The 11,462-nt window shown below is 41.9% G+C and overlaps 1 pseudogene; it reads left to right on the forward strand.

The window, feature by feature from the left end:
- The first annotated feature begins 1,862 nt into the window (after window positions 1–1,862).
- LOC102023674 lies at window positions 1,863–2,861 on the forward strand (annotated as a pseudogene).
- Window positions 2,862–11,462: the final 8,601 nt, after the last annotated feature.

Below are 11,462 nucleotides of genomic sequence, written 5' to 3' on the forward strand. Positions count from 1 at the left end.
TAAAACACGAATGTTAAAGACTGACAATCACACCAGAAGCTAGGAATAGGCAAGGAAGGATTCCCCTAAATCAGTTTTAGAGGACACTTGGCCCATCAATACCTTGATTTTGGACTTCTGGTCTACAGAACTATGAAAAAAATACATTCGTATTGTTTTAAGTCACAGTTTTTTGCTACATTGTTACAGCAGCTCTAGGAAACTCACATATACTCTGTAATCCTCTTACCACCTTTATCAATATGCTGTATGAGTATCTTTTAGTCTATCAGTGTCTTTCTTTAATAATGCTTTCCAAAGTACCCATAGCTTTACACAAAATGAAATTTGACCAAAGATGAATTCATGATTGCCTGCATTTTTTCAGAGTTCTCTTGTTTAGACATGTTCAACTCTCTTTATTTTTTGACAAAAATTTTTCCTGCATTACAAAGTCTTACAGCTCTTATTCAAGCCTACATCATCTCTATAGCCTAAATAAAATTGATATTTATTTTTAGCAATATTAGGGATTAAATCGGGACCTTTGCGTGAGTTCCATCCTCAGCTTTTTTTAAAAAAAAAAAATTTAATTTTGAATCAGGGTCTCACTGAGCCTGAGCTGCCCAGGCTGGTCTCAGATTTGTGACCCTCCTTCCTCAGCCTTCCAGAGTGCTGGAATTACAGGAATGTGCCACCACACTCAGCTGAAGTTCACTTATTATATTAATATTGCTTCAAAACGTGGATGAAGGGGCTGGGGATTTAGCTCAGCGGCAAAAGCGCCTGCCTGGCAAGCGCAAGGTCGTGAGTTAGGTTCCCGGTACCGGAGAAAACCAAAAAACAAACAAACAAACAAACAAAAAAACAAAGTGGATGAAGCAAGGGACAATTTCAAGAACAGTGAGAAAATATCAAGGTGATAAAAATACTACTTCATGGTGTAAAGAACTTATTTCTGATGTATTGAACATCTTCAGAGAATCTTACCCTGAATAAACTTTCTCTGAGGACTGCCTGGTACACATACGGGAGCTTCCGACAGCAGTGCTTCTATAGTGTGACCAGCCCGGCTGATATAACTGAAGGGATGCCCAACATATTCTCTTTCCTAGAAACTTGGAATTAGGGTACAGAGTTATTTGATCTGTGTGTAGAACTAAGTGGATGGAAAAAGGAACTGTGAATGAGAAAGGCACATTACTTCTGGGCTCATAGAGAAGCAAAGAAGCCAATGTGCAGTGTCAGAAAATGAAGCTGATAAAGAAGTGGAGTCCATGGGGCTTCAGAATGAGAGTGACTGAGGAAATATCTTCTGTGGAAGTTCCCAAGAGCTTCCAGCCTCTGGCTAGCACCCCCCGCCCATGTGAGTTAATGATTTGTACTTAACTTGCTATGAAAAGAATATGTCAACTGTAACTGACAAAATGTTGACTAAGACAAGGGGAATTAAATTAATAAATATAAGACAAACTGGAAAGTAAAGAACATCATAGCTAAGTGAAAGGGTATAGAGAACACTTAAGCACTCATAGCTGAAAAAAGTCTATGAATGCAAGTGGGATTTAGAGCTAGCCAGAGTCACATCATTGGGTGGATGTTATGGTGTCAGTGATGGTTTTGAGTAACAAAGTGACCATTGACATCTACTGAGTGCTGAGTGTCAGGGATAAGCACATTATGTGCAAATTTTCATTCATAACTACCATAGATTGTTGAATTTTTACTATCTGCAGTGGAAACAAGGGATTAAGGAATGAGAGATAAAATGACTTATACAATACCCCATACTTAACATACTGCAGATATTGGAGCTCAACTCTTTCTAAAAGAGTCAAGCTATATTGCCTTAAAAATAATCCTTTAGAATCCCATGGGCAGAAGCCCTGGGAGCACATCTCTGGCAAGTATCCCATGGGCAGAAGCCCTGGGGCACATCTCTGGCAAGTACGGCCTGGGGCTTCTCCTGAGAAGCCTTCTCTCTTCTGATTGGCCAGAGGTGAGTGAGTCTGGGGCTTCCTGGTCCTCCAGAGGCTCCCAGAGGCAAACCTAATTGAGCTGCAAAAGCCACAGGACTTGGGGATCTGGCTATGTATTCTTCACTTTCTTCCTTGCCTCTCTTGGCTGGTGCCCAGGATCCAAGGATTGCAGAAAGCACCCGCAGTGTTGCCCTAGTATGGGAAACAGTGCCCTCCACACTCAAATGGAAATGGCACAGAAAACTGGTGTCTTTCAGCTTAAGGACCATGGGCTGACCAAGTTCCCCTCATAGTTACAGAAGCTGATGAACAACCTTAGGACCATCAGTCCAACAACAAGATCAAGTCTCCTGCCTCTGCTAGTAGAGAAGTCGCTCTGTTGAAGAGCCTGTCCTGAACAGCAACAAACTGTTCTACCTAATGAGTTGGCGATCTGAAAAAACTCGAGCTGCTTAGCCTAAATAACAATCACCTGAGAGAACCGCCATCTACCTTTAGACAACTCTCTGTCCTCAAGACGCAGAGCCTCTCTGGGAACTAACTGGGAGTACCACCACCCCAATTTTGTAGCCTTTGACAGCTAGATGTGGTAACATCTCTAAGAACAGGATTCAGAGTATATCTGATGAAGTGCGGGAGCTGCAGTTCATGGAACTCAACCTCAACCAGAACCAGATAGCTCAGCTCCCAGTAAAGCTATCTTGCGGTCCTTGCCTTTAAGTTCTTCTCCTGGAAGAGAACCGTCTTGAACTCAGCACACTTCCACAGAGCATCCTCAGTGATTCCCAGACCTGTCTGCTTGCTGTGGAAAGCAATCTTTGTGAAATAAAGAAACTTCAAGCACTGGAAGGCTCTGATAAGCACATGGAGAGGTTCACGGCCACCAAGAAGAAGTTTGCATGATGTTCTCCAGGTCTATGGGACACTTACAGGACACTAACTCAGAACCTCAGTTGGAAACAGGCTGCATCAAAGGCTCCTGTTGTTAAGGATATATACAGTGAGAAGATAATACTCCAGATCATAGCTCATTCAATAATCTTCCTTTTCAAAGCTACCTCATATAACCAAAAGCAAAAGAGTCAGGAGACATGAAGAATGCTCCACCTTGCATGATGGATAGGGCAATGGACAGTATTGCTCTTCACCACCAGGACCATTGTACTTCTCAGTTGGGGGGTGCTGCCTGCTAATCTAATGGCTGCACCACAGCTTGAGATTATGCTTAATTTCAATAGAAGCTTTCAGAAAGTCGGCTGCCATTCCACCTCTGTGTTCACACTTTATATTTTTATGAAATTCATGTAAGGTGTAAGGAGGTGCTATGGTTAATCTAAGGATTTATTATCCTTAAATATATATAACATAGGATATGAAATATGTAATATATAGTATATAATATATATCTATATCTGATATCCAGTTTATCAGTTCAGTTGCAGTGTTCATACTTGAAATTTTAGACATACCTATGTGACTGTCTTGTTTAAAGTGTACTTTATCAGAGAAGTACCAGTACCACACTAAAAGATGTTTCCAAAGGCTGCAGTAGCAATTTCTTTACTATTATGGGTATTTTGTTGGTGGAGGGCTCTGAAGAGCTAAACTGTATGTGCAACACTTACAAGATTTAAAAGAGATTTTAATAATCAAGATTTTCCTGAAGCTTTGTTTAAAAAAATCATGCCTTATTTCTGATAACCTTTTCCCTTTTTTTGTATTTACAATTCTACTAAAGAAATCATTGCTACAAGTATTTTTTAAATGACCTATGTCGCTGAAAAAATAAAGGGGCATGGAGGAGGGTGGGAAAAGAAGGAACTGAAACATATTTTGTATGTGTACCAACCCCCTATAGTGAATGTAACCATGGTGTACCGCAAACAGGTACTAATAAAAGTAAAAAACAAAACTATGTTTATCAAGTTAGTTCTCTGAAGCAGAACAATTCTTTATTACATAATTTTTAATGAAAAAAAGACAACTGTAGTTGAAAATCCTTAGTACAAAAAAGAAGAGTTAAAAGGTAAAGAGAAAATAAATAAACCTTTCCCTATGAAAGATTTCTTCTTTTTTTTTTTTTTTTATTTTAAGGATAAAAGGAGGGAAACATTGATTTCTAATGAGAGCAACTGGGAATTCACATATGGGATGAGGAAGAGAACTGATGGAAAGATTTCACTGGTAAATCTGAACACACATGGAACATAAAGGAAAAGAAAAGGAAAGAGTCAAAGTGGAATTCAAGGTTTGGGACAAAAAACTTGGGAAGTTGATAATGCGCTGAATAGAAATAGGAAAGCCAGGAGAACTCTTAGCTAGGGTCCTAGATCTAGAGTGTCCCCCAAAGACTCATGGGTTCAGGTCAAGCTGATTGGATCACAGAGGTGCCATGCTCATTCATGGATTAATCCACTAATGAATCCAAAGCTACTTGTGCTAGTAGAAGATGAAATCTGGTCAGAAGAGGCAGTTCACTAGGGGGTGTGACCTGGAAGGGTGTCTCCCTCCCTGACTCATCTCTTCTCTATTCCTGACCGCCCTGGGACATGAGCAGCTTTTCCTCCTCCCACGTCCTTCCATCATTCCCTGTCTGCCTTGGAGCCATCTGAGTTTGGACTGAAACATCTAAACACCAAGAATCAAAATAAACCTCTCCTCCTTTAAATTATGGATCTTGAGTATTTTATCCCAGTGATAGGAAAGTGACTAAGACATGGGATGAAAGGAAGAGTGGGAAGAGGTCTGATGAATTCTCATGGGATTGAGATGCTGGCAAAACATCAGGAGGAGCTGTCCACCAAGCACGGACATACATAGTTACGTGAAGTTGTAGCTTAGGAAAATTTCAGAGTAGAGATACCAACTCAGGAAACATGCTCATAAAAATAAAAAGCAAAACAATGAAAATGGATGAGATGGCCAAAAGATGGGATAATGAGGAGGCTGGTGGAAGAAGTTTAGCCGCCAGAAGGAGTTTCTAGTAAGATCAAAGACTCAATATAACAGAAACATTTTATATTACTAGAAGCAAAAACAAAGAGGAAATATTAACCATCACTATTTTAAGCAACTATAACAGAAGTTTAAGTTTTAAGGTTCCTAGAAGATGTAACCTCCAAATGCAAACTTAAATTTCTACAAAACAGCGATAAATGTGGCACAAGGAAATTATTACCCAAAATATTGTAATTGTACAGAAAATGGCTTTATGAGATCAAGGGTAGAAGTGATAAATTTGAGCTTTAATTCATGAAAGTCTTTACTGCAGATTTGATGGCTCTCCTCCATTACAGATTGAAAAGCACATATAATAACCTCCAATCATCCTTACCTGACTAAAATGCTTTTCTTTTATTATGCTTCAGGGGGAGAGCGTTTAGAGTAACTGTGAGAGTTCATAATGCAAAATAAAAACAAACACACAAAATTTTACAGGAAATTAATCTCGATGAATTACCTTTTTAAAATATAGCCTTTTGCAAACAGAAAACAGAGAAATAAGGATACATGGAAGGAAAGAAGAAGGGAGGAGAGAGGAAGGGAGGGAAGGAAGAAGGAAGGAAAGAAGAAAAGGAGGGAAACAACTGAGGTGTTGAATATGCCAATTAGTTTAATTATGGTAATTATTCCTCAATATATACATATATCAAAACATCACTGTACTTCTTCTGGAAAGGCAAATTTTGTTATCATATGTTAACAAAGCTGGAAAAAATAAAATAAAAAATAGCCTTTTGATTCCCTTATAAATAGCTCAAATATATAAAAGATGTCCACTACTCCAAAAGATTGTTTGTCATAAAGCTAGTTTTCATAGTCATGGCCTTATGGCTTTAAACAAATATGCACAGAGCAACTTTCAATAATTTTGTGAGGGCCAACGCATACTGATTCTTTGGCAATTAAACTTCACTTTAATCTTGGTAATTCATTAGAAGCACATTTGGTTTATTTTGAAATCCTCGTTTTATGCATTTGACAGGGAAAGAAAACATAAATTTCTCATAGTTTCTTCTTTCAGCTTTACATCCCTGCTGTGATGTGCAGGTCAGAGCTCAGCAAGAGACGATTCTTCCTTGCTAAATGATGCACCAGTTCTGCAGACTGCTGAGTGCTCATGGGTGTTCTGTTACTTTCTGTACTTTCAATAGGGTGGCTCACTGGGGAGGAAAATTCTATAGCAGAAGGGACAGCAAGAGGCACGCAGCCTGAGTTGGGTGTGGTGACACATGCAGCACTCAAAAAAAAAAAAAAAAAAGATACTGGCATCCTAAGGTCAAGGAAGCTGTCTCCTTGCATCTCTGCATATTTACAGTATAATAAGTAATTCTTAATAGGAATCTCGACATTTTCCCTTGTGTCACTAATTCAAAAAGGCAATAATAAGGCAGAAAAGCATTCTATTGGCAGAAATTTAAAAGAAAATGAAACATTAGCCCCATGTTTTGTTTGGTTTTGTTTTGGCACCTAAGGCCTTCATACTGTGCAATACAGTTATCCCCAGATTTTATTATATTCTTTATTTTGAGGTAGAGTTCCACTAGCTCATTAAATTGCCCAGATTAGGTTTTCACTTAAAATCCTTCTGCCTCAGCCTCCCAGAGTGCTAGGATTATAGGCAGGTGCCACCACTCACAGTTAAGTCCATATTTACACTCATCTATTGATCTGAGAAAGTTGTCACCTTTGTGGTATATTTTAACATCTAAATTAATAAATACTTTCAAGCACAGGATATTAATGGAATTTCATATTAGTAATTACTATGGTTTGTGTCTAGATGTTCTCCCAAAGCTTCATGCACTTTTAGATGGAGCTTTTTTGGAGGCAGCTGAATCGAGAGTGTGTGATTTATTCATGGTTCAAAGCTAGGATTAAGGGTGCTGGGATTAAGGGTGGGTGATTGCTGAATCAATCCACTTATCGGATTGGCACCACCCTAATCCCTGCAGACTAGATACAGTATAAGGGACAGAAAGAGGCTTGTCTCCTCTCTCTTGTTGCCGTTGCCGTCTTCTGGCTCTGTGAACTGTTGCCCCTCTCCACGTGCCACCCTGCGTTGGAGCCAATGATGGACTGAAACCTCTACAACGTGTGAGCTAAAAAAAAAAAAACAAAAAACCTTTTCCCCTTTAACTTCAGGTGTCAGGTATTTTGTCTCATCAATGAGAGAAAAGTAACTAAGACAGTAATATATAGGGCTAATAATTTTTTAAGACTATGCCCAATTTTCATTGATTATATTATTTTAAAAAATTAAGCTAGGCGTGGTATTGCACATCTACAAATTCAGAATTGTGAGAGACTGATGCAGAAGGACTGTGAGTCCAAGTCCAATTCCAATCTGGGCAATTTAGGGACTTAGTGAGACCCTGTCTCAAAATTAAAAAAATAACAAAGAGGCTCAGGACATAGCTTTGGGGGGTGACCCTGGGTTCAAGTCCTAGTCCCCCCAAAATAATAAGAGTAGTAGCTTTGAACATCTTTTGAGTTAAAAGATGTTTAATTTGACCACTATTTAAGAAATGCTCATCAAAATGAGTTCATTTTGAAACTATGAAAATGTTTTAAAAGTTTGATAGACTAGTCCTGCCCCTCAGTCTCCCAACTACATGTAGCGCAACTCATGCTATAATGGTTCCGAAGTGGTTTGTGCCCCATTGGGAGGTGGCATAAGGAGGGCGGTCAGGCATTTTTCATTAAATTGGTAAAATGACCTTGAGATAGAGGGAAGAAAGAAAGCAGAACTAGACACCAGAGACCTAGAACACTGATTGGAAATGCCCTGGAGGGATGGTTAGAAATGAAGCTTCCCAGGGCCCCCTCTCAGCCTGCTAAATCAGACTTTCTAGAGCTGTGGCCCAAGAACCTGCATTTAATAAATCCTACCTGGAGTCAGAAACTACCTTATATTTCCTCCTTACATTTCTAGAACAGTAGTAAGGTCTCTTATTAAACAATGTACTAGATGCTGGTCAAACTCATGGTAATGAAATTGAGAAAAGAATCCATCATATTATGAAAACAATTGCTTTGGAAACTTAGAATCACTTGAGAGAATGGTTTTTAAAGCCAATATTTTGACAAGATGTAACAGCAATGATAAAATTAAACATGAACCACAGATAAATTTGTGAAAGAGATAGCTAGAGCCCAGGCATCTGCAGTTCATCTGCTACGGTGTAACAAAGCAGCATATATCTTGTCTTCTTTTGATTATATTTGTGCTACATTCCCTTCTCCCTCCTCTCCAGCCCCTAATTGCTGGGATGAAAGCCCAGAATAAATGCTAGGCAAGGTCCATAACACCAACCTACATCTCTGTATTTTTTGATTATAGATACTTTTTTTTTTTTTTTTTTTTGTCTTTTTGAGACAGGGTCTCACTATGCAGTTCAGGCTGGCCTTGAGCTCACTTTGTAGCCCAGGCTGGTCTCAAACTGGCAGTGATCCTCCTGCCTCAGCCTCCTGAGTGCTGGGATTATAGGCGTGCGCCACCACGCCCGGCTACTTGATTATAGATACTCTTATTGATAAAATATAGGTCTCTTAAAATATTTTAAAGACCTTTGTAAATAAGGTCCTGAAGTTTAGAGGGCATCTGTTCCCTCCATCTCTTATATATATATATATATATATATATATATATATATATATTTAATTTAATTCAATGGACATGTATAGTCTATTACATTGCAACTTGCTAAAGACTACTAGAAAAGGGAGACTGCATATAAGATACAGTGTCTACCCTCAGAGAGCTCAGAGGCAGGAGGATCTCGAGGCCCACCCTGGGATACCCAGCAAGGAGGAGGACAAGGGTCATCCATATGGTGACTGCTAAAAGGTAAAATGATCAATTTCAAGTAAAAACTACAGCAAATAGTAAGTCAAAACTATGGGAGCTTTGGAGAGCGTTTATTTGAATGGGAAGGGATCACCTAAGAGGAAGCAAAACAAGTGAGATCGGCGTTGGCTATAAATACTGCACACAGATTTTTACTCCACCAGCACGGAACAGAAGAGTCTTCGCTGAGGAGCTCTGGTTACAGAGGAACTCAGAAGGAGGGAGATTTAGGAAGAGGAATAGTGAGTAAATGAACATTTCTGTAAGGATGTGATAGAAGGTGCTTGTTGGGGTCGATGTTTGCCCGACATATGAATAGAATACTTATAATCAAATTTGTGTTCATTATTATTGCTGTTACCTTGAAGAATATGTCTGAGTCATGGAAACAAGCAAAATAGGTCCACGTCAGCACGCCTCAACAGTCCTACCTTTTTAAAATTCAAATGCCGCAAGGGTGAAGTTCTCTGATATTTCACTATCGCAAGGTTTCTACCGAATGATATACAATGATTACAATGTAGAAATACAGGAAAGGAAAGGTATTTATATATTTTTCTCTGCCTCTTCGGAGAAGTGCTGTGAACCAGCTCAAGGATTTGGTACAGAAATTATGTGTAATGCATTTATGCTTCCAAAGGCTTTATGTTGTGATTATTTTCACGTTGATTAATTTAGAAGTTTGGATAATTGAGTGCCTCCCCCCACCTACCACTGAAGACGTAACCCGGGGGCAGGATGCCTCTACCTCTGAGCTGCATCCCAGCCTTTTTGATTTTTAAATTTGGAGACAGGGTCTCCGTTAGAAGCCCTGAGTAGCCTTGAATTTGCTATTCTCCTGTACCAGCCTCCAGAGGAGCTGGGGTTATAGTGGTGGGTAACCTTGCCCAGCAAAGGTGCTTTCTTTAAAATGTTATTTTTCATTCTCGTTTTGCATTTGGTTTTTCCTCATAAAGGAAAAACATCCGAATAGAAAATAAAAATGCCAGTCCTCAGTGATCCGTTTCTTTACGCCCCTCCCCTTTTCTTTCTTTGTTAAAACTCAAGGACTAACATGAATCCTCTTGAATATGATCTGGTGCTTTTGGATTCATTTCAGTATGAGGTCCAGCACTCGCCTTTTATTTTCAAGCATTTTATTTGATTCCTTTGCTCTTTCCCTTAAGGAAAATGTCTTCGTTGGATAAGTGGTTTGTTTTGAACAGAGGTCTGCAGTGCTGCAGTCCGTGCTTCCTCCGGGTCCAGGGACAGCGCGGATTCCCGGACTCCGCAGGGACTTTCCATTGGAGCGAACTCCAGCCTCCGGCCCTCACGTCCTCACGTCTAAGAGCCCAAGGCTGCGCTGTCTGAGGCCCGGCCGCCCAGCCCCTTGGAGACCAGGTCCAGTGTCCCCAAGATCAGGCAGCGGTGTCCGCGTCGCGCCTCCGCCGACAGCATCCCCTCCCGATCGGTCTTGGAGGCCGCAAGCCCGGCCATCCCCCGGAGAGGCTTCACAATCTCTCGACCCGGAGGTCCCGGGAGGGCTGTGCTCCTGGGCCCGGAGGCGCAACCACGCGGAGGGTTTGATTCGCAGCGCTGGGTGGAAATCTGGGGCAGCCAATGTCGGGGCGCAGCCGCCGGGCTCTGGCACCCGAACGCGAGCAATCGCGCGGCTGCAGGGCGATCGCGCGACCGGCCTCGGCCGGGGGAGCCGAGCCTGGCCTCGGCTGGGTGCGGAGGCGCAGAAGCAGCTGGCGGAGCCGAGCTCGGCCTCGGGCTGCTCGGTCCCCCGGGGCTAGGTGAAGGCCGCGGCAGGGAGAGGCTCGCTCTCCCTCCCAGCGCGCGGGAGGGAGGGTCCGACTGCCGGCTGCTCGGGGCTGGGGTGGGAAGGAGCGGCCGAGCCTTAGCGATGAGCGACCTTTCGTCTCCAAACGCCGTGGTCGCCGCGTCCCTGGCGCGGCCCCCAGGCTCCGCGGCGCCTGTTTGCTGCAGGCCGAAAGCAGCTCCCTTCCTGTCCTCAGGCCTTGCTGTTTGAAGAATTACAGAAAAAGAGATCCCCCGGCGTGGTTAGCCCAGGAAGTCAGGGGTGCAGACGGAGAGAGCGCGGTAACGCTGGGGCGAGAGGCCCGGAAACAGCTGCATCTGTCTCCTCCCTCTAGTGTCTCTGTACTTTCATTGATCTCGGGGGTGGGGGTAAGGATCTGTATCTGACTCCCACTTACACGATACTCTGAAATCCTGTCTGTTGGAAGTGAAGGCCCAAGCCTACAGCAAAACGTCTCTCTTGGAAGTGGTGCTGTGTTCAAAATGGGGAGGGGTACTGGCTGCACAGACACTAACTTCCCCAGAACAGAGGACACATTGAGCCCGGGGCTTATTCTTATCTTATGGATCAGACCTCTGATTCCCCCCAGTAGCTTCTTAGTAGGCAGTTGTGTTTGTATTACACATTGTGTGGGGGGGTGGGGGGGCATGTATGTTCCATATAAACTCATGGTTTAGTAAAGCACAAACGTAATTAGGCAGGGTCAGGTGTACTTGTCCATACACTCTTTATGGATAACCGTATTTCTGGATCCCCAAGGTCGATCTGTCAAGGGATACTATTTCCAATCCTTCTTGTTTAATTATAAAATAAAACCTGGACTTGAAGAAATCTGTTGGATATCTAGTCC

The sequence above is a fragment of the Chinchilla lanigera genome, unplaced genomic scaffold, assembly GCF_000276665.1.
Source record: "Chinchilla lanigera isolate Chin_1 unplaced genomic scaffold, ChiLan1.0 scaffold00010, whole genome shotgun sequence".
Classification (NCBI taxonomy): domain Eukaryota; kingdom Metazoa; phylum Chordata; class Mammalia; order Rodentia; family Chinchillidae; genus Chinchilla; species Chinchilla lanigera.